The sequence below is a fragment of the Pleurodeles waltl genome, chromosome 12 (genome assembly GCF_031143425.1).
Source record: "Pleurodeles waltl isolate 20211129_DDA chromosome 12, aPleWal1.hap1.20221129, whole genome shotgun sequence".
NCBI lineage: Eukaryota > Metazoa > Chordata > Amphibia > Caudata > Salamandridae > Pleurodeles > Pleurodeles waltl.
Genome location: NC_090451.1, coordinates 63,714,440 through 63,737,454, shown reverse-complemented (window position 1 = coordinate 63,737,454; position 23,015 = coordinate 63,714,440). Strand labels below are relative to the sequence as shown.

The 23,015-nt window shown below is 44.1% G+C and overlaps 1 protein-coding gene across 3 annotated transcripts in view; it reads left to right on the top strand.

Annotated features, from left to right (window-relative positions):
• The window catches only part of CHAF1A (chromatin assembly factor 1 subunit A), a 270,727-nt gene that overhangs the window by 218,775 nt on the left and 28,937 nt on the right, over positions 1-23,015 (top strand). The gene's annotated exons all lie outside the window — the stretch shown is intronic.

Genomic DNA, 23,015 nt, shown 5'->3' with positions numbered 1-23,015 from the left:
TCCTGAGCACAGGGAATTTGCACATTTAAATATTCCACAGGAGTGCAGACATTTTCTATCCAAGGCCAAAGCAGCTAGTACCAATAAGGCTTACTCTTGTAAGTGGAAATGGTTTTGTTTGTGGTGTCACCAACAGCAAATTGATCCTCTTTCCTCATTGGTGGAGCAAATATTGCCTTACCTACTGCATTTAATGCAATCAGGACTTGCGCATTCCTCTATAAAGGTGCACCTTTCAGCGATTGCATCGTACAGGCGTTCAGACTCCTCACCTTCGTTATGGTCCTCTAGATAGATAAATCAATTTCTGAAAGGACTTTTCAGAGGCTTTCCTCCATTCAGGCCTCCCCCACCCTCGTGGAATCTGAATATTCTTGCGCAACTGATGAAGCAGCCTTTTTAGCTGATTCATAGAGCGTCTCTGAAATTCCTCTCCTGGAAAGTTGCCTTACTTGTGGCCCTCACATCAGCCAGACGTGTCAGTGAGATACAAGCACTTTCCATACAAGAGCCATTTTAACAGATCAAACGCGACAGACTAATCTTGCTCACTAACCCGCATTTTATCTCGAAGGTCTCTTTGGATTTTCATCTAAATGAGCTCTTAGTTTTTCAGACATTTTTTCCACATCAGCTGACTCCTGTGGAGAGAGCTTTGCAATCTTTAGACATTAAAAAGTGTGTTAAATTCTATTTGGACAGAACTAAATCTTTTCGCAGTTAGTCAACGGTTTATGGCTTACAGTGCAACTGGGCAAGGTCAACCGTTCTCCAAACAGAGCATAGCTAGATGGATCTCCTCAGCCATTCAGTTTTGCCATACGGCAGCGGGCAAGACTCTACTTTTGTCTGCCCGTGCACATTCTAAGTGGGCAGTTTCTTCTTCAGCAGTACTGTTTGCTGGGGTACCGCTACAAGACATTTGTAGAGCAGCGCCGTGGAAAAGCTGCCATACGTTTACAAGGCATTACTGCTTGGAAGCATTATCTCAAGGAGAGGTAGCGCTGGGCCAAGCAGTCCTCAGGAACCTCTTCCATTGAAGGTGAGCCACCACTTTCATCCCACCATCCTGATGTCAGGTATGCACATTGTTTAAGACAATTAGTCTCAGATTCAGATCCAATGCTTATGGTGATGATTATGATGATAAAAAAATGGGAAACGTGTTCGATGGCATATGTTGCTGCAGATACACATGTTGAGCACAGTCCGCTGCCTGGTGTTGGGCTCGGAGTATTACAAGTTGTTTTTCTTCGAAGAAGTCTTTTTTGGTCACGGGACCGAAGGACTCCTCCCTCTTCGCCTCCATTGCGCATGGGCGTCGACTCCATCTTAGATTGTTTTTTTCCGCTGTCGGGTTCGGACGTGTTCCTTTTCGCTCCGTGTTTCGGTTCGGAAAGTTAGTCAGAATCTCGGAAGAAAGCGTCGGTATTGTTCCGTTCGGTATCGGGATAGTTAGGTACATCGACACCGATCATCGGAAGACTTTGGGGTAGCTTCGATCCCCCATCGGGGCCTGGTCGGCCTGACCGCGTGTGACGCCGAAGCCGATGGAACGGACCCCGTTCCGTTTCTGCCCAAAATGTCACAGTAAGTATCCTTATACAGATCAGCACTTGGTCTGTAACTTGTGCTTGTCCCCCGAGCACAAGGAGGATACCTGTGAGGCCTGTCGAGCCTTCCGGTCCAGAAAAACACTCCGGGACCGAAGAGCCAGGCGTCTACAAATGGCGGCCACGCCGACAAAACAACGTTTCGACGACTAAGAGGAAACATTCTCGGTTCCGGACTCAGAATCCGGAGACTCCGACGTCGAACAACAACAACAACAAACAGTGAGTAAGACGTCGAAAATAAAGACCATCGAAAAAAACAAAAGCCCAGGGGACGCCACTGCCAACAGGCCATGGCTCGACCCATAAAACCGGCGACCCGTCGAAGGCGCCGAAAAAGGGCACGCCCATAGCGAAGACACCCGACTCCGGTCGAGGGACCGCCATGGAGCAACCTCGGAGCCGAGATAGCGGCTCCGAGAAGCAAAAACAAGATGCCGGCACCGAAAAACATCGGCACAGAGACACACTGCCGAAAGCCACAAAAATTCAGTCGGTACCGAAGCCGAAAAAAGATTCTCTCTCGGCGCCGAAAAGTTCCACACCTCCTTCCAACACAGAGGAACAAGGAATAAGTGGCCAGATGCACAAATTTGGACAAGAGCTCCAAAGTGTAGAATCAGACTACACACAAAAGAGACTGTACATCCAACAAGACACAGGGAAGATATCAACCCTTCCCCCAATAATGAGAAAAAGAAGGATCGGATTTCTCAAGGATGACGCACAACCACAAGCCAAAGTGGTTAAAAAAGTCACGCCTCCGCCCTCTCCACCACAACAGGCATCGCCGGCACAAACTCCGCCACAAATGCACTCACCAGCGCAAACTACTATAAGTCAAGATAATCAGGATCAAGACGCTTGGGACTTATACGACACCCCAGTGCCGGACAATGATCCCGATTCATACCCCACAAAGCCGTCACCGCCAGAGGACAGTACCTCATACTCGCAACTGGTGGCTAGGGCAGCAGAATTCCACAATGTCCAACTGCATTCCGATCCTATAGAGGATGATTTTTTATTTAACACCCTCTCGACTACACATAGCCAATATCAATGTCTCCCAATGCTACCAGGGATGTTACGGCACGCAAAACAAATTTTTGAAGAGCCCGTAAAATCAAGAGCCATCACCCCAAGGGTGGATAAGAAATATAAACCACCACCCACAGACCCAGTGTTTATTACTTCGCAGTTACCACCTGACTCCGTAGTAGTAGGGGCAGCTCGCAAAAGAGCAAATTCCCATACATCTGGAGACGCCCCACCTCCGGACAAAGAAAGCCGAAAATTTCATGCGGCAGGAAAAAGAGTCTCATCACAGGCAGCCAACCAATGGCGCATCGCAAATTCTCAAGCGCTGCTAGCCCGATATGACCGCGCACACTGGGATGAGATGCAACTTCTCATAGACCATCTTCCCCAGGAATACCAAAAAAGGGCGCAGCAAATAGTTGAAGAGGGACAAACGATCTCGAACAATCAAATCCGCTCTTCAATGGACGCAGCCGATACTGCAGCAAGAACAGTCAACACTGCTGTCACCATAAGGAGACACGCATGGCTCCGCACTTCAGGGTTCAAACCTGAAATCCAGCAGGCTGTCCTTAATATGCCCTTCAACGAAAAACAACTTTTTGGCCTTGAAGTGGACACAGCCATTGAAAAACTTTAAAAGGACACAGACACAGCCAAAGCCATGGGCGCACTCTACTCCCCGCAGAGCAGAGGCTCTTTTAGAAAAACTCCATTTAGAGGGGGGTTTCGTGGCCAACCCACAGACACCACCAGCCAACAAACAAGAACCACACCCTATCAGGGTTCATTCCAAAGGGGAGGTTTCAGGGGATATAGAGGGGGTCAATTCCCAAGGAGTAGGGGAAAATTCCAAACTCCAAAAACACCTCCACCTAAACAGTGACTTTCAAGTCACACAACCCCTTCACTCAACACCAGTGGGGGGAAGACTAAGCCAATTCTACCAATCTTGGCAGCAGATTACAACAGACAATTGGGTACTAGCAATAATCCAACATGGCTATTGCATAGAATTCCACAAATTCCCACCAAACATCCCTCCAAAAACACGCAAAATGTCACTACAACATTTAGAACTTTTAGGACTAGAAGTTCAAGCACTACTGCAAAAGGATGCAATAGAATTAGTACCAGTACAACAAAAAAACACAGGAGTTTACTCCCTGTACTTTCTAATTCCAAAAAAAGACAAAACATTAAGACCAATATTAGATCTCAGGACACTAAATACCTACATCATATCGGACCACTTTCACATGGTCACACTACAAGACATCATTCCACTGCTCAAACAGCAAGATTACATGACCACATTAGACCTAAAAGATGCGTACTTTCATATACCGATACATCCTTCTCACAGAAAGTACCTAAGGTTCGTATTCAAAGGAATACATTACCAATTCAAGGTGTTGCCATTCGGAATAACAACTGCACCAAGAGTATTCACAAAATGTCTAGCAGTAGTAGTAGCAGCACATATCAGGAGACAACAAATACATGTGTTTCCTTACCTAGACGATTGGCTAATCAAGACCAACACAGTAAGAAAGTGCACAAACAACACCACATATGTCATACAAACACTTCACAAACTGGGTTTCTCCATCAACTATACAAAGTCACACCTCGAACCGTGTCACACAACAATATCTAGGGGCAACCATCAACACATCAAAAGGAATTGCCACTCCAAGTCCACAAAGAGTTCAAGCATTCCACAAGGTAATAAGTGCTATGTTTCCAAACCAAAAGATACAAGCAAAATTTGTGCTAAAACTTCTAGGCATGATGTCATCGTGCATAGCCATTGTCCCAAACGCAAGACTACACATGCGACCCTTACAACAGTGCCTAGCATCACAATGGTCACAAGCACAGGGTCAACTTCTAGATCTGGTGTTGGTAGACCGCCAAACATACCTCTCGCTTCTATGGTGGAACAGCAACAATTTAAACAAAGGGCGGACATTTCAGGACCCAGTGCCTCAATACGTTATAACAGATGCTTCCATGACAGGGTGGGGAGCACACCTCAATCACCACAGCTTTCAAGGACAATGGGACGTACACCAAACAAAATTTCACATAAATTACCTAGAACTGTTAGCAGTATTTCTAGCGTTAAAAGCCTTTCAACCCATAATAACACACAAATACATTCTTGTCAAAACAGACAACATGACAACAATGTATTATTTAAACAAACAAGGAGGAACACACTCAACACAATTGTGTCTCCTAACCCAAAAAATATGGCAGTGGGCGATTCACAACCACATTCGCCTAATAGCACAATTTATTCCAGGGATCCAAAACCAACTAGCAGACAACCTTTCGCGAGATCACCAACAAGTCCACGAATGGGAAATTCACCCCCAAGTTCTGAACAATTACTTTCAAATTTGGGGAACACCCCAGATAGATTTGTTCGCAACAAAAGAAAACGCAAAATGCCAAAACTTCGCATCCAGGTACCCACACCGCGAATCACAAGGCAATGCTCTATGGATGAGTTGGTCAGGGATATTTGCATACGCTTTTCCCCCTCTCCCTCTCCTTCCATATCTAGTAAACAAATTGAGTCAAAACCAACTCAAACTCATACTGATAGCACCCACATGGGCAAGACAACCTTGGTATACAGCTCTACTAGACCTTTCACTAGTACCGCATGTCAAACTACCCAACAGACCAGATCTGTTAACACAACACAAACAACAGATCAGGCATCCAAACCCAGCATCATTGAATCTAGCAATTTGGCTCCTGAAATCCTAGAATTCGGACACTTAGACCTCACACAAGAATGTATGGAGGTCATAAAACAAGCTAGAAAAGCTTCCACTAGACACTGCTATGCATCTAAGTGGAAAAGATTTGTTTGCTACTGCCATACCAATCAAATCCAACCATTGCATGCCTCTACAAAGGACATAGTGGGATACTTACTACATTTGCAAAAAGCAACCCTCGCTTTTTCATCTATAAAAATACACCTCGCAGCAATATCTGCTTACCTACAAACTACTCATTCATTGTCTCTATTTAGAATACCAGTTATTAAAGCATTCATGGAAGGGCTAAAAAGAATTATACCACCAAGAACACCACCAGTTCCTTCATGGAACCTTAACATAGTCTTAACAAGACTCATGGGTCCACCTTTTGAACCCATGCATTCCTGTGAAATGCAATATTTAACGTGGAAAGTCGCATTTCTCATTGCAATCACATCCCTCAGAAGAGTAAGTGAAATACAGGCATTTACCATACAAGAACCATTTATTCAAATACACAAAAATAAAATAGTTCTAAGAACAAATCCAAAATTTCTACCAAAAGTAATCTCACCATTCCATTTAAATCAAACAGTAGAATTACCAGTGTTCTTCCCAGCCAGATTCCGTGGCTGAAAGGGCACTACATACATTAGACATCAAAAGAGCACTAATGTACTACATTGACAGAACAAAGTTAATCAGGAAAACAAAACAACTGTTCATAGCTTTTCAAAAACCACACATAGGAAATCCAATCTCTAAACAAGGCATTGCTAGATGGATAGTCAGATGTATTCAAACATGCTATCTTAAAGCCAAGAGAGAATTGCCTATTACACCAAAGGCACACTCAACCAGAAAGAAAGGTGCTACAATGGCCTTTCTAGGAAACATTCCTATGAGCGAAATATGTAAGGCTGCACCCTGGTCTACGCCTCATACATTTACTAAACACTACGGTGTAGATGTACTAAATGCACAACAAGCTACAGTGGGCCAAGCTGTACTAAGAACATTATTCCAAACTACTTCAACTCCTACAGGCTAAACCACCGCTTTTAGGGGAGGTAACTGCTTTATAGTCTATGCTCAACATGTGTATCTGCAGCAACATATGCCATCGAACTGAAAATGTCACTTACCCAGTGTACATCTGTTCGTGGCATTAGTCGCTGCAGATTCACATGTGCCCTCCCGCCTCCCCGGGAAGCCTGTAGCCGTTTAGAAGTAAATCTTAAATCTTAAACATTTGTACATTTGTAAATAATTATTATAAACTTTTTATGTACATACGTATTCACTCCATTGCATGGGCACTATTTATAGCAAACAACTCCAGCCTCACCCTCTGCGGGTAAAACAATCTAAGATGGAGTCGACGCCCATGCGCAATGGAGCCGAAGAGGGAGGAGTCCTTCGGTCCCGTGACCAAAAAAGACTTCTTCGAAGAAAAACAACTTGTAATACTCCGAGCCCAACACCAGGCAGCGGACTGTGCTCAACATGTGAATCTGCAGCGACTAATGCCACGAACAGATGTACACTGGGTAAGTGACATTTTCATTTCTGTGTGTCTCTTGAATAGACAGCAAGAGTGTTAAAATGTGCATAGGTACTGCTCGCCACTCTGATTCAAGCATGTGAATCTATGAAAGTTCTGATACTGGTGTAAGAAAATTAGTTATTTACCTGTAACTTTAGTTCTCCAGTATTGGAATCTTTCATAGATTCACATGCGACCCGCCCACCTCCCCCAGAGAAGCTCATCTTCACCGCTCTTTCTCACGTTATACGCACTTGTGCTCTGAAAATCTGAGGTACTGGCACTTCTCTCAGGAGGGTTCTAGAGGGTGGTGTCTTCTGACTGGTGGATGCTCAAGTTTGGTCCTTTTTCTTAAAATGACTCTGATAGACTGTTAAATTAAGGGGCCTAGGGCCCTTAGGCGATATCTGTCAACACTGCTTGGTTAAATGTACTGTGGGCTCCAATCTCGACGACGGGGAATGATTCAAGCATGTGAATCTATGAAAGATTCCAATACTGGAGAACTAAAGTTAGAGGTAAGTCACTAATTTCTTCTACTTATATAAGACACGAGCCATACAGAGGTCGACCCAACTATTTGTCAACTAAGGTCCGGTTCATACGGGCTTGGCCACTTATAAATAGTTCATTTCACGATTGATTTTCTTGCATCTTCTTATGTTAACAAAAGGCTAAAAAAAATCACTATCAGCTAAACTTAAACCTCACTCCACTAGAGGTAAAACAGCTACAACTGTTTTGCTGAGAAATCGCTCTATCCCAGACATTTGCAAAACAGCCACCTGGAGATCTGGCCACACATTTACCAGACACTACTGCTTAGATTCGGATGCTAAAGCAGATGCTCAAGTAGGACAGGCATCCTTTAGAAATCTGCCTGTAATTGCATTGTTTGTCCTCTCCACCACCTTAACTAGGGATTGGCTTGCTACTCTATTCAGTGCTTATGACTATAAATGGAAATCCCCTACGAGAGTAGTAGTTGCTTACCTGTAACTCCAGTTCTCTTGTAGGGGAAATTCCATTATAGTCCTAAGCAACCCTCCCTCCTCCCAGTTGGGTAGGACAAAAAATATATAAATTCTTTAAAGTATCATCACACACGTCATAAAAAAGGATTGAAGCAACTGTCACCTGCTCAGCATGATGGGATAAGGATGGTTTCTGGCTTATTATAGGAGCAGTCTCTAATTTGGCTCCCATAATGGCAGCCTATGGAATTACTGTCCTGGCTTACTTTGTTACCTCAAAGTTTGTGAAAGACATGTATGCTGTGTTTTTGTTACGAGAACGCCATCATATTATATACACATGTAATCTCCTGGCCCCTTTTTTGAATTAAAGATGAATAATTGGGCCATTGTAGCCTGCTCCTATCAGCTGCATAATGACTTCCTCTCAAGTGGCTGCAGGCCTTACCGAAGAAAGGCAGACATCTCCACTTAAGAGGATATATTGTGAAGAAGCACGCCAAGGTCCCAGCGTGGGCAGGTCTATTCAGTGCTTATGACTATAATGGAAATTCTCCTACGAGAGAACCGGAGTTACAGGTAAGCAACTTTTTTTCCAGTATTGGAGTATCTTTCCATAGATTCACATGCTTGAATCATTTCCCGTGGTCAAAGTGGGAATCCATCGGTATCATAGTAGGCAGTATATATCAGTAAAATAGGCTGTAAAGAGATTGCAAGATTCAGCTTAATAGCATATACATGTCCTTATCTTTAAAAAAAATGACCAGTTGAACAATGACCAGTCAGGCGACAGCACCATTACGACATTAACAGAGGCATCTTCCCTCAGATTTTCACTGCATGTTGTGTGAGGGAGTCTCCCCGAGCTGTGCTCAGTTTTTTTTTTTTTTTTTTCTCAGATTTGGTGATTTCCAAATTGTTCTCTTCCAGTGTTTCAGAACTGGTAAAGAAAAGACTCCAGACCACCTGTAGTAAGAAAAGTTTCCATTCAGAAAATCCTCATAAAGAATGTACACATTACCTTCATCTATCCCACAAGATGAGAGACTGCAAGATATGTAGAACTTATTCTACCAAAACCCTCAAAGACCGTGAAGCAAAACTTTTATTATGGTTGCAGAAACTTAAGACCAAGACTGCTGTCACTTCTATTGAGGAAAATAGTGAGTTCCATCTCCTCACAGACTTCCACAAAGAGGAAATGGTCTCTTCACAAGTCCCCTCATCAAAGCAAAAAGCCTTGAAAAAGACCCACCATCGATCTATGGAAGGCTCCTCCCATGATACATGAAATGGGGCTTCCTCAGACTCTAAATCTGAGCCCTTTACAGCTCTTCCATTAAAACCTAAATCCTCATCAGAACCAGTTTAAAAAAAGACTAAACTCACTAACAATATCGTCGATGACATCAACGTCAAAACAATCGTAGACTTCACTGAGAATTGAGGTTTCTATGACTGGAAGCCAGTTGATGCTTTCACTGTCTGCATCCATTCCATTGTCTGACGACGAGTTCCACGATGACTGTGCCTGCATCGATGACCATATCGGTGTCCATACCACTGTCGATGACGCAGCTGTCTGAAAAGTCCTTGTCAACACATTTCAAGCAGAAAGAACCATCAATGTTGCTCTTGTCCACAATTTTGACACAAATGTTTCCATCTCCACAAGTATTCATCCTGAATACACATCGCCTGCTAACTCGTCCCCACTTCCACCCAACCAGTTGTTGGATACTCAAGAATCAGATGGCGATCAAGGGTTGTTTGGTGCAACCCACAGTCCCTCTGTCTTGCACGTCAAGTATCAATATGAAGAGGAATAACAGGATTATTATGAGCCTGTTTAATAAAGTCCCCACTCTCTGGAGCCAGTATCATCCTTATGTTCCTCCACCACAACCACCAGTCATGGTGTAGGTTCCCGCTACCTTGTTGCAAGACCTGCAAAGCATGCTTAGACTATTACATGTGCTTCTCAACACCAGCTGAAGTGCAACAACCAACTGCAGTAGTACCTACGCCTGCATCTAACTCGCCAGAACATCTGCTTCCTCCTCCCCCAGAATGATGCTGTAATCCCACATTGCCATGCCTCCTGTAGAAGATTCCTCTACAACAGATGTTGATGGGGATAGGGAAGAAGGCAAAATGAAGGACAGACGCACCATCACCAATCAATGGGATCATTCCTCCACCTTCCTCTACAGCTCCTCAGCCAGTGGATTCTCCACCGAAAGATGTTTTTTTTTCCACATGCTAATGGAGAGAGCTGCTAAGCGTTTCCAACTTCCCATTACTTTTAAACACTTACTGTTTTCTGTACTACTTCAAGGAGAAATCCAGAAAACATCAGAGTAATACAGATTGTGGACTATATCTGGGAGGATGGATTAAAAAAATGAAAACACTGGTGACTGTCACTGATGGTCTTCATAGAACAGATAAAAAAATTTAAACACCAGAGGACTCTCCTGCCTGTTTGATCAGACATCCAAGACCTGATTTGGTCATTAATCGGGCTGCACATCGCAGGTCTAAAAATCCTTCCACCCTATTCTATTCTCTGCCTGACAAGGAAAGCAAGTGTCCTGATAATATCAGAAAGAGATTCACTGGCATGTCGGACACAACTGACCAGGCCGTAAACTGGCCATTCTGGGGTGATGGTTGCCAGATGTGGTCGGACATTGCCACATATCTGGATTTCCTGCCAGATGACAAACCAAAGTTACACCCATTTTGCATGAAGGAGCAAAAGCAGCATCTGAAATTGACTGTGCAATGGATATTATATCCATAGGCTTACAGCAGTTGGTGGGATCTGTTGGCTTAAGGCCACAACTCTATTCGGGAAAGACATCTGACACCCTACTGTAGTGTGGTTAGTTTTACGTATTCATTGCGCTTTAGCTTCAGGCTTTAGGCCTTTGTGCACTTTGCCCTAAATATGTTTTATTCATTTGCTGACAGCTTAGAGCCTTTGCTCTACATGCTTTTTATTAGGCTTCGTACTGTTATTTTTCAAATAGCCAGTTCTACGGTGTTGTTTTTTATTCATATCACACTGTTTTGCCTACTTCAGCACTGGAGTTCTCTATAACATTTACTCTGTGCTTCAGTCAAGGATACAGTCTGGTACATTGCCGATAGACGTGGTAAGAGTTTAGACTCGGCATTCCTGCGTAGGGACATTTTGTGATCACGATGACATGTTAGTTATAAAATCACTTCCTTTTCCCAATACACGCGAGAGGGAGATTCCGACCAGGGAACCACAACTTGATGCTGACTGCCTCGTTGCAGATGCTGAACCAAGATCACAGGTCTTTGCTCAGGTATGAGGGCTGATGTCTCCACAGTGATTCTAATAGGCAAGCTAGAAGCTTAACATGCTGTGCTCTAGATAGAACAAGCATAGGGAGAGTAGAAACTGTTTGACAATATGATAGCTTTGTTTTTATGTTTTACTCTCCTGGTAACTATTACAATCCTACTGTGTTGTATCGTTCTGGTTATTGCGGCTCACGCCTTAATATCTAAAATAGTCGTTTTATTAAAACATTATATAAAACTTATACTGTCTTTGTCATTTGTATATGAGATCATATTGGAAATAAGAGTTGGTTTGGATCTGAGTAACCACGACTTCCCTGAGAAGTTCCAAAGATGTCATGCGATCGGCTGCCAAATCATTCCTTCCACATGGGAGAAATGAGGCACTGCTAGTTAGCCGGAGCAAAAACCGGATTTAAGGTGACAGTTCTTTACACGTGGGTCAGACTCAGTCACCCACACCGTTATCGATCCTGCTACCTAGAAATCCAGTAGTCTCATTTAGAATAATGAGAGCCCACGCGACATGGCGCCGCCAACGTTTGGTCTGGCTCTAATGATTAGGTCCGACTGACTCTCTTGGTCTCATATATATTTTGACTCCTCGGTTCCGTATACGGAGACGTCCGTGGGGCTGAGGGTTTCCGCCGCCACAGCATAGGTGCTTCCTATTGCTTAGTGGTTGGTTGTTCAAGCTTGAACTTTGAAAGGGAAAAACCCCGATATTGGTGTGCCTTCTCTGACCTGAAGCCGTTTTTATAAAATGGCGAATCCTAATGTAGTGAACATAGCAATTAATATGCGACATCCGCTCACGGGACATCTATTGACACATGGACTGACAGTCCAGGGGGGTCCAGTCACTTTTGTGGTGGACGCCCATGCAGCCTATAGAACGGAACTTTTTTATTCTTGGGTCGCATTTCCAGCGGTGGATGGGGGAACAAATACTTTTCACGAATGCACAGTTGCGAATGTCCCTGGACAATACAGGGCTTACCCTTATTTAGAAATACCTCTATCTTATTAAGAACACCATAATTGGCTTGATGGCGCCCTCCCACACTCAATAGCACAAGTTAGGTTAGGTCCACTGAGTAATGATGGTCCTACCTGGCCTTTATTGGCTACATATACACCACATCCTGCGGTTGCTCAATTGGCAGTGGTTGAAGTTCGTCGTTTATATACAGAATTAACGGCTACATATAGACGATTAGTTCAGTTTGTGATGCAGACATTAAATACGAATGCAGCGCGTGCTGCTCCAGCGCACCCACAGGCTGTGGTTCCGGGTCTTAATCCGGCCACTATACACTCAGTTATGGGTAAAGTACCGGCTAAACGAGAGGAGACTCCGTTTTGGCTGGCGCAAAAAATTAATACGCTGGAAGCAGTATTTCCCCATACGGGACCTCGGGATAAACATAGAATTTTGACGATGTGTTTGCCGTACGGGATGGTTCCTCCGGTGGACCTTTGTAATACCTGGGGCACGGTGTTTGCCGCGCTCTACACTACGGCACACGGTACACCGACATTAGCTAATTTACCGGACGTACTTAAACAGATTCAGGATGAATATGGGGCTGCCCCTGCCTTGGATTTGGGCATGCAGTTGCTGGGCAATTTTGCCACAGTTTCTTCTATTTTGAGTAATCTCAAAGGAGAGGCAGTAGCACTAGCAGTGCGTATGCGTCTTCGGGATGTACCGCTGCTTAATCAGGAGCGGGAGCTTCCGAGAATAATAGCGGAAACATATTCTAGTATTGGTCGTGATAGCCTAGGGGCTAGACCACAAAAACCCCAGTTACAGGGTAAAAATAATAAAGAAAATGCTAAACAGCAACAACCTGAGGGTTCGAAAAAGCGCTGGGAAAAGAAACAGCAAACACCGAAGAAAGATGGTGGGCAGTCTCCGCAACTGGAGACCCCACAGAATAAGTATAATCTCAGGAATAGGGATACTTTGAAGACGCCTGATAGATATCAATATACTGATACACGTCAATCTCGTTCCTTTCAGGACTCCTCGGAAAAGAGAAGTGAGAGAGGTGGGCGGTCAGAGCGGAGGACGGAGTACGTTAAACCGAGACAGGATTCACAACGCTCAGCGGAGGTTTCTATTAAACAAGAAGAGAAACCGCTGCAACAGAAACAGCAATTTAAAAAGAAGAAAGTGGCAGCTGTCTCAGTTAGACATGCCGCTCAAGAAGTGAGTTCTCTTGATGAACAAGACATGGGCGTTAGCACTGTTAGACAGCGCGGCAGAGGTCACAATAGTTCGCTGGAGTCTTCAAGAGCATCTGGAGGTGAAAGCAACTGATGACTTCATACAAGTCGAGACGGCGGATATGCGAGTCTCTGATCCTGATAGAGTATATCAAGTGACTCTGCGATTGGAAGGGGACATTGACCGTATTATAAACGCCATTTTTTGGGACCATGTGGTAAAATCATATGATGCTCTGTTGGCCGAACAAGATTGGCCACCTGACTTTGTTCGCGACTGTCCAGTTGGGGAGGAGGTTATTACACCTTCCTTCTCACCACTTGTTCCGAGAGAACTCGCGGAGTCCTATAGTAAATCATGGGCTCTAGCACAGGCTCCCGCCTTGTATAGAAATAACGTGGGGTGGGACAGGCAATCACCTTATCATGTAATTCCGATAAAGGGCGAACCTCAGCCACAACCGCAATATCCTATCAAATTTGAAGCTAGGGCATCGGTTAGGAAAATTCTTACACAATTGGAGTATCAGGGTGTAATTGAGCCCTGTGTCTCACCGATGAATAATCCCTTGTTTCCAGTTGCTAAACCGGACCATTCCTATAGGATAGTGGTGGATTACCGACATTTGAATAGTCATACACGCACATATGCAATACAGAATTCACACAGCGCAGCGCTTATGAATAATATAGTGCGTAAAAAATATAAGACGACATTAGATATCTCGAATGGATTTTTCTGCCAGAATATAGCGCCCGAGAGTCGGGACTATACCTGTTTCAGTGCGTTTGGCTCTCAGAAAATTTTTTGTCGTTTGCCTCAGGGGTATAAGAATAGCCCAGGGCTGTTTTCGGCTTGTGTAACTGAAATGCTGCATGAGTTCGACCCTGAAGCATTATCATATGTTGATGACATATATCTGACAGATGATGAGATTCTACAACATCTAAGGCGCGTATCGCGCATTGTTGTGGGGTTTGCTGATATTGGCTATAAGTTTAATTTAAAAAAATCAAAGATTGCCTTCCTCAGCGTCATTTTCCTGGGATATGAGTTATCGAGTGAGGGCAAGAGCCTAGCGCCACATTTTTTGGAGAAATGTGCTTTATTGCAGCCTCCTAATACGGTTCGGAAGCTCCAGTCATTGTTGGGGTTTCTGAATTTTGGCAGAACTTACATTCCTGATTATGCAACGCGTATAAAACCCTTATACGAGTTGATTCGCCCGAATTTTTCGAGTAAATTTTGGACGATTGAACATACACACATACTGCGAGAATTACAGAGTGATCTCTTAGCAGTTAAACACTTACACACACGGGACAATAAGACACATTTAGTGATCAGGGTGATACCTGGGGCTGTTGGGTTTACTTATGTCACCTTTAATGAAGGGGAGACTGTCCCGATTGCATACAAGTCTCACTTGTATTCTGCTGCAGAGCAACGTTTTGCACAAACTGAGAAAATTCTCACTGCAGTACAGATGGCTGTTATTAAAGAAAGACCGCTGGACCAGGGCCAACGCATTGTTTCCCCGATTCCGGCCTTAGAGGCTGTTACAAAAGCGAGTGTTCCTAATTCGAAAGCTTTACACCCGCGATGGATACAATGGGCTACGTCTTTGACAGCCACTGATGTAGATTATGTATTTGACCCTAAACTACAGACTCAAGAGTTTCTTCAATACGAAATAGAATACCCTGTTCCTGCTGGTACATTGCCTATTGACCAATATGAAGTGGTCATGTATACTGATGGCTCTGCGCAACCAGCGGTTGGGACTAAACAACAGTATTCTGCTGCATGTGCGGTGGTGAGCGGCACGATGGAGGGGGAAGTGTTCTGCCCCCGACATACTTATACTAAAACCTTGGGAGATTGCACGGCACAGCTGGCTGAGCTCAAAGCTCTATTGTTAGCGTTGGAGCACGCAGATCCGGCACTTTTAACCTTGCTGGTCTGTGACTCCTACTACTGTGTGCAGTCTTTCAACGAATATTTACACTATTGGAAGATGAATGGGTTCAGAGATTCTAAAGGCAACACCATTAAGCATAAAATGTTGTGGGGTAAGGTTGCGGATCTGAAGGAAACGATTCCTAAAGTCCATGTTGTGCATACACTTGGACACCAGCGCGTTGGAATACACGTTGCTGGGAATACTTTGGCGGCTGAAGCCGCGAAATCGGCAGTGGCTGTCGCCACTGTGGCCGCAGTGACTCGTTCGAGTTTCAAACCAGACACAGAAATTTCAGCTGCCATAAAGGCTACGGCTGATGGCACGCCTTTTCCTAAAGGATTTCCTTCAAAATATAGTTACTGCTTGAATAGTGCGCTAAATGCTACTGTTACAATTCCAGGCATTGGTGTACGTGAAATTCCCAATAAAATTGAGAGACCTCGATTGATTTCTGCAGCACATGAGGGGGTGGCTTCTGCACATGCTGGGGTGGCTGCCACAATTTCACTTTTACAGGCTCGTTACTGGTGGCTTGGTCTCTAAAAAGAGACAAAGCAGTATGTCCTTTGTTGTGACGTTTGTCAACAAATTAAGGCATCGTCGGCTAGACGCCCGCAGCAGACGCCCCTTCTGATTTCAAACAAACCATTACAGTGTGTGTACTTGGATCATTGTGGTCCGCTGACACCAGATAGTGCATACAAATATATATTGGTTGCTGTAGATTTGTGCTCCAGATTTGTATGGGTATGGCCACAACGCTCGGCTGACGCTCGAACTGTTATTAAAGATTTGCGCATCTTTGTCGATATATTTGCAGTTGCGGCTTTTCATTCGGACCAGGGCCCTGCTTTTGCCTTTAAGGCATTCAGGGACACCATGGCTTCGTTGGGGGTCCAGCTCCAATTCTCGTCTCCATTTCATCCCGAGGGAAATCCTGTCGTGGAGCGTTTAAATCGTGATTTAAAGCAGTCCTTAACGGCCAGAGTTATAGGTACGGGTCGTGGTTGGCTAGCCCACCTATATGGAGTACAGAGAGCACTTAATAACTTGCCTAGAAGGTCACTGGGGGGTCGTACTTCATATGAGTGCCTGTTTGGAACACAAATGTGTGTTCCTGATCTAGATGGTCCTGGTGTGGAGGCGGCAGATACGCCCTTTGACATAAATGATCGTGTCACTGTTTTGCAGGATTTACAACAATTCCGTGAAGATAACTTCTGCCAGTGCTGCCTCCTCAGGAATTAAGGATGAGCCAGTAACACCTACTGTTTGGATACCCAGGATTGGGGATCTAGTGCGTGAAAAGGTCGCAGTTAAAAAAGAATTTGGTCCTTCTTATCGAGAACCTGTCCCTGTGTTAGGGGTGAGCGGCACGAGAACTGTGATTATACCGCCGCTGCGAGGGGCCAAAGGAAATCGCTTTGTTTCCATTGATAATGTCAAGTTACAACATGTGGCCGATTCTGCACAGCAGACCAAGAGGGACACCCAGTAGTTCCGGAATCCCTCTCACTACTGGGGAAGAAGTCCCGCTGCAGGTGATTTTCACCGACACTGTTTCCTCTCCGAGCTTGGGGAGGGTGGATGATGATCTTGCGATTGTTCCACCGACGACGATTAATATGGAATCTTGTGATCAAATTGCTGTACGTTCTACAGACGTTTCTGAACGTGTGGTTTATAGCGTGCCACGGTGAGAGCCTCCATCTGCTTCTTCGTTCACAGTTGCACCTTTTGCTAGAACTGCTTCTGGCTGCTTCAACAACGCTGATAATGATGGGTCCGGCTCCTCGTCCTCGATGTCTTCTGTCCACGGTCCACGACGGCTGCTGGGATGGCTTAAACGAACATATTTTGTTTTTCCTTGGAACTATTTTTGGCTGTTTTTGGCCGTGATGACTATTTTATTATGGTTGGGATTTGTGGTTACTTTTTTTCTGATAATACATGGTCATTTTCTTCCTGATCGATCTGACATTGAACATGTGGAGACTGTGTTAAAACCACATTTTTCGTCTCATATGGTTCGAAGAGACTTGTCCACAGTGAACATTTCTGCTATACCAGTTCCGGATGGAATTGTGTGGGATAAAGTAATGTTTGATATATATGGTCCCACTGAATTGATTCAAATACCATATGTCCTCAAATTATCAATGAGTGATATTGTTATACCTGGCATTGTTTCTGATGATTGGGATGTGAAGACAGTAGATTCTATGCTAACGGATTTGCAATATTATACTGTCTATGACGATGAAGATGCTTACCAGTTTAGAGATAATCATGGTGACATGTTTTGTTACAACTATTATGGACACCACTTTATTCATAAAGCTAGTAGCCCTAAGCCCATGTTTAATTATGTGCAATGGGAACATTGCTCGACTCCTCCACAAGGGAGTTCAAAAATGTATTATGAAAAATTTGCATATTTTGCTGGGCATGATCCACGTAATGCTAGGTCCTACTATTTTAAAGTTACACCGTATTCTAATAAGCAAATGTTATTGACCGATACTAAATTACTGTATTCCAATTTGTTTGTATCTAAACTGTCGGTCGAGGGATATGAATACTGGTTCAAAACTTTTGACTTGAAAAGTGTTTGGGGTACGAAAAATTGGCAGATGCAAGGCAGGGACACGTTATTTAGAGCATGTATTATCCCTGTGCAGATGATTTTCCTCAATGACACAGTACAACAGACTAGCTGTTTGGGCTTAGCGACGATTAGGGAGTTGACTTTGCCTAGTATACCTGTCCCTTCTAAATTAAAAAATTGGCAGCACTATGTAAATGCTACTTTCTGTGACTTTACACATTGGGTCCAGAATGGTACGCTTAACACTTCATCGTTACATTCAGGCGGGTGGTTATTGTGGCCTGTAGACACTAATATGTGTCATCAACGTTTTGTCACCTCTTCAGGGGGGTTCAGGACTAGTAGGGCAGACCCTCGTTACGTTTCACCAGAACATGCTGATATTATAACTACATACAGTGTGGGGAAGCTTTGTCAGCAATGGTTGAAGTCATCCACGCTGGATGCAGTTAAGTCACATCTCATGTTGCTGTCTAATAATACTGATTTACAAGATTTTTTGTCAGGTCCCAAAGTACCACGGAAGAAAAGGTTCTTATACGAGGTTTATAATGAGATTTGGAAGCTTTCACAACAAGAGGCTGCAGCCCGGTTGCGGCAGATTGATCAAGAAAATCTGATGCAGACTGTGTCTGTTGTTGATAATGGCATGCATACCCTTTCTGAACGTGTTTACACGATTGACAGTATTGTTTCCTCTGCCATTGACATTATTAAATCGGACATGTCTTCTTTATATCATGGGCAGAGTCAGACGCGGTCCATCATGCAGCTGGGTTGGACTGTTCAGACCTTGAAGGCGGGTCGCGTTCCATGGCAGCACATTCATGCCAGAGAGATCTTTATCTCCTTTAATTTGACTCGTCAACAACAACTGATGGCTAAAAAGGAAGCGACATATGTTATGTTAAATATTGAGAAATTAGAGAAACTGCCTTTCACGGTAGCTGAGATTCCGTCAGCTGAATGGTTGATCCATGGGGTTATTAATTTGCCTATCTCTACTTTGCAATTTACTTCGTGTTTGAAGCACATTCCGGTGGGTAGATATGAACTATTGGGAGACAGTTACATACACGAGGTGTGGGACCTTCCCTTTCAGTACAGATGTGTTAATGGTTTGAAGGAGGTTTTTCTTAGCGGCAGCGAATGCGAAGCTTCTGTCAGCCATTCAATGGTTTGTAAACAGCTGTCCTTGCACGGGGCGTGTAACGCTTCGATTGCTAACCTAGCTTGTTATCTGAAGGGAGTTCCAGTCCCGGTTATTAAAAACACTTTCCAGGTGCTTTCTAACGGCAGTTACATTGTTCTTAACAGCGAACGCTGCTGTGGCATGCGTGCCGGAATAGTTTACATCGTCGTTGTCAACAAGGCCGTTACGTGCTGCGGGAATGTGTTGTTTCCCCCCACTCAATTTAGGGAGGTAGCGGACATCTGGCCTCATATTGCTACTTCCAAGGTTGATTTCGACAAGTTGAGTCGGCTAAAAGCTTTATTGTTTCAGAAGCATGTGGCCCTTACATCTGCGAGCGAAACCTACGCACTTCAGGTGGCGAGGTCATCAGCGGAGATACAGTCCCTTTTGACTACAAACTTTCCAAATCACTTCGGTGAACTTGTGGGACGTATATTTAATGCATCCAGCACTGCTGGTATTGCACATTTTTTCAAAGTCGTTGGTATTGGTTTTGCTCATACCTTCTCTTCCATATTCGGTTTGATACCTTCGGCTATACATTCTATTTTCGGAAGCATTTTTTGGGGTTTCCCGATTACTTTGGCTTTATTGGCTGGAGTCTTGCTGTTGCTATTTTTTCGCAATGGCTGTCCCGTCACGACGAGATCCTGTATTGCTGCTCCCATCAGCGCAGCTGTGTCGTGAACGCATGATGCAGCATTTTGGAGCGACACTCCTGAGACATTTAGAGTGCAACTGGTCTCTGTCATTCAGACCGGTTTTGGATTGTGTGCAACCCGCGTTTCGATGCCTTTGGTGCTCGTTTGAACATGCACTGGCTCTCTGTCTCTCATTGCAGCGCCCTCCAATGGGCGATACTGATCTGTTGATGTTCCCGATTAGGGCTCATTCCCAGACTTGTGCACTACGGATGCGTTTGCTTCGTGAGGCAGTTTATGAGATTCCCTTCCTGGAGGAAGATGGTATTGTCTCTTTCATAGGCCCTGCACGGGGTGCCGCCCTGAATGGTTTTGGGGCTTTGGATCACACCTGCTCCATGGTACTTTGTGGCGTGGATCTTCCGATATTGACATATATCGAAGTGGAGGAACTCCTGCGTTCTATTGCTTCTATCTAACGATTGGATTTTTTACGAAATTGACACTATATTGAATTTGGCTTTATGGTCGCATGTTACCTGAATTTATGACTTTGTTGTCTTCTTACCTTGTCGAAATAAGTTTTTTAGGTATTGTTTATATTTAGGGCATCCTTTTATATTATTGGAACCACATGCTACCGACAAGGGGAGGGTGTAGTGTGGTTAGTTTTACGTATTCATTGCGCTTTAGCTTCAGGCTTTAGGCCTTTGTGCACTTTGCCCTGAATATGTTTTATTCATTTGCTGACAGCTTAGAGCCTTTGCTCTACATGCTTTTTATTAGGCTTCGTACTGTTATTTTTCAAATAGCCAGTTCTACGGTGTTGTTTTTTATTCATATCACACTGTTTTGCCTACTTCAGCACTGGAGTTCTCTATAACATATTTACTCTGTGCTTCAGTCAAGGATACAGTCTGGTACATTGCCGATAGACGTGGTAAGAGTTTAGACTCGGCATTCCTGCGTAGGGACATTTTGTGATCACGATGACATGTTAGTTATAAAATCATTTCCTTGTCCCAATACACGCGAGAGGGAGATTCCGACCAGGGAACCACAACTTGATGCTGACTGCCTCGTTGCAGATGCTGAACCAAGATCACAGGTCTTTGCTCAGGTATGAGGGCTGATATCTCCACAGTGATTCTAATAGGCAAGCTAGAAGCTTAACATGCTGTGCTCTAGATAGAACAAGCAGAGGGAGAGTAGAAACTGTTTGACAATATGATAGCTTTGTTTTTATGTTTTACTCTCCTGGTAACTATTACAATCCTACTGTGTTGTATCGTTCTGGTTATTGCGGCTCACGCCTTAATATCTAAAATAGTCGTTTTATTAAAACATTACATAAAACTTATACTGTCTTTGTTATTTGTATATGAGATCATATTGGAAATAAGAGAGTTGGTTTGGATCTGAGGAACCACGACTTCCCTGAGAAGTTCCAAAGATGTCATGTGCTTCGGCTGCCAAATCATTCCTTCCACATGGGAGAAATGAGGCACTGCTAGTTAGCCGGAGCAAAAACCGGATTTAAGGTGACAGAGTTCTTTACACGTGGGTCAGACTCAGTCCCCCACACCGTTATCGATCCTGCTACCTAGAAATCCAGTAGTCTCATTTAGAATAATGAGAGCCCACGCGACACTACAGGTCATAAAAACGGACACAAACACCTCAATCCCTTGGAACTATCCAGTTCCATAAAACCCCTTTTTGCAGACTGCATGTCCGTGAATCTTAATTGTACCGTGGATACCAGAGATACCAACCACAATCCCTCCAGCAGCCCTTTCTGGCCGCTTATCAATAGCATCAACCCTATCGAGCACTGCTGTCAGCCTATTTTAAACAACCAAAAAAGAGATAGGCTGCTTCCACCAGGGATACCTCTAGGAAGCAGCGGCAACCTCAATGTACCAGCTACACCCCTATTCATCCTTGGGTGGGTGCCAGAATTTCCCAGTACCTACATCACTGGAGCCAAATAATTAGACAAATGGGTCCTAGAGCCAATCAAGCATGGCCCTACTCTGGAGTTCACTCAGATTCCACCTCAGACTCCAGCAACAACATTCCTCCCATCTCACCTTCATCTTTTTTACAAGTAAATTTTGGCAATGTGAAAAGAGCCCATAGAAACAGGTTCCACATTCTCAAAAAGGAAAGGGATTTTACTCCAGTTTTTTTTCCTCATAAGGAAGAAATCAGGGCAGTGGCTCCACATTTTCAACTTAGGAAACTCAATAAGTACCTGAAGAAGCAATAAATTCTATGCCTTCTAAACCACAGATTTTACCAACCTCTATCTCCAGGATGCATATTTTTAAGTTCCTATCCATCCCAGCCATCACAAATTCCTCAGATTCACAGTAGCCGGTACTCATTACCAGTTAAAAGTCCTTGCCATTGGTTGCTGATCTGTTTCCTGTATATTTATGAAATGTGTTGTCCCATATATCGACGACTGGCTGATAAAGGCTCCATCTTTCCAACAGGGGTCAAGGGATACTTCCAGGTGTCTTTGTCTCTTTCAAGCCTGTCTTTCAATTTCCAGAAGTCTCTCCTTTCACCTTGGACAAGAATAACCTTTCTGGGAACCACTCTAGACACATTGCTAGACAAGGCATTCTTGTCCATAGTCTGGCAACAAACTCTATTCTGGCCAACTCCCTTTCAAGAAAATAAAAATAAAAGTTCACTCCAGTTCACCTGATCAAATCTCAACTGAGCATGATCTGCTCAGCCATTCATCTAGTGCCTCATGCTCGTCCCGAAATGCGACCCTTCCAAGAAGAATTGGACACAGTGGCTCCAGTCGGAAGGGCATTTCGACATCAAGATCACACCTGTCATGAAAGTTTCTCCTCCCTGTTGGACAAGCTCCAACAACCTCTCTGCAGGATAGACATTCTCCCCCCCCACCCCAATTTCGAAGTTCATTACAACAGACGCTTGTCTAAAAAGATGGGGGAGCTCATTTGCACAATCTCCAAGTTCAGGGCGAGTTGACCCCAGACCAGTCAAAACTGCATATCAAGTAATACTAGGGCGATTTAATATCATGAAAGTC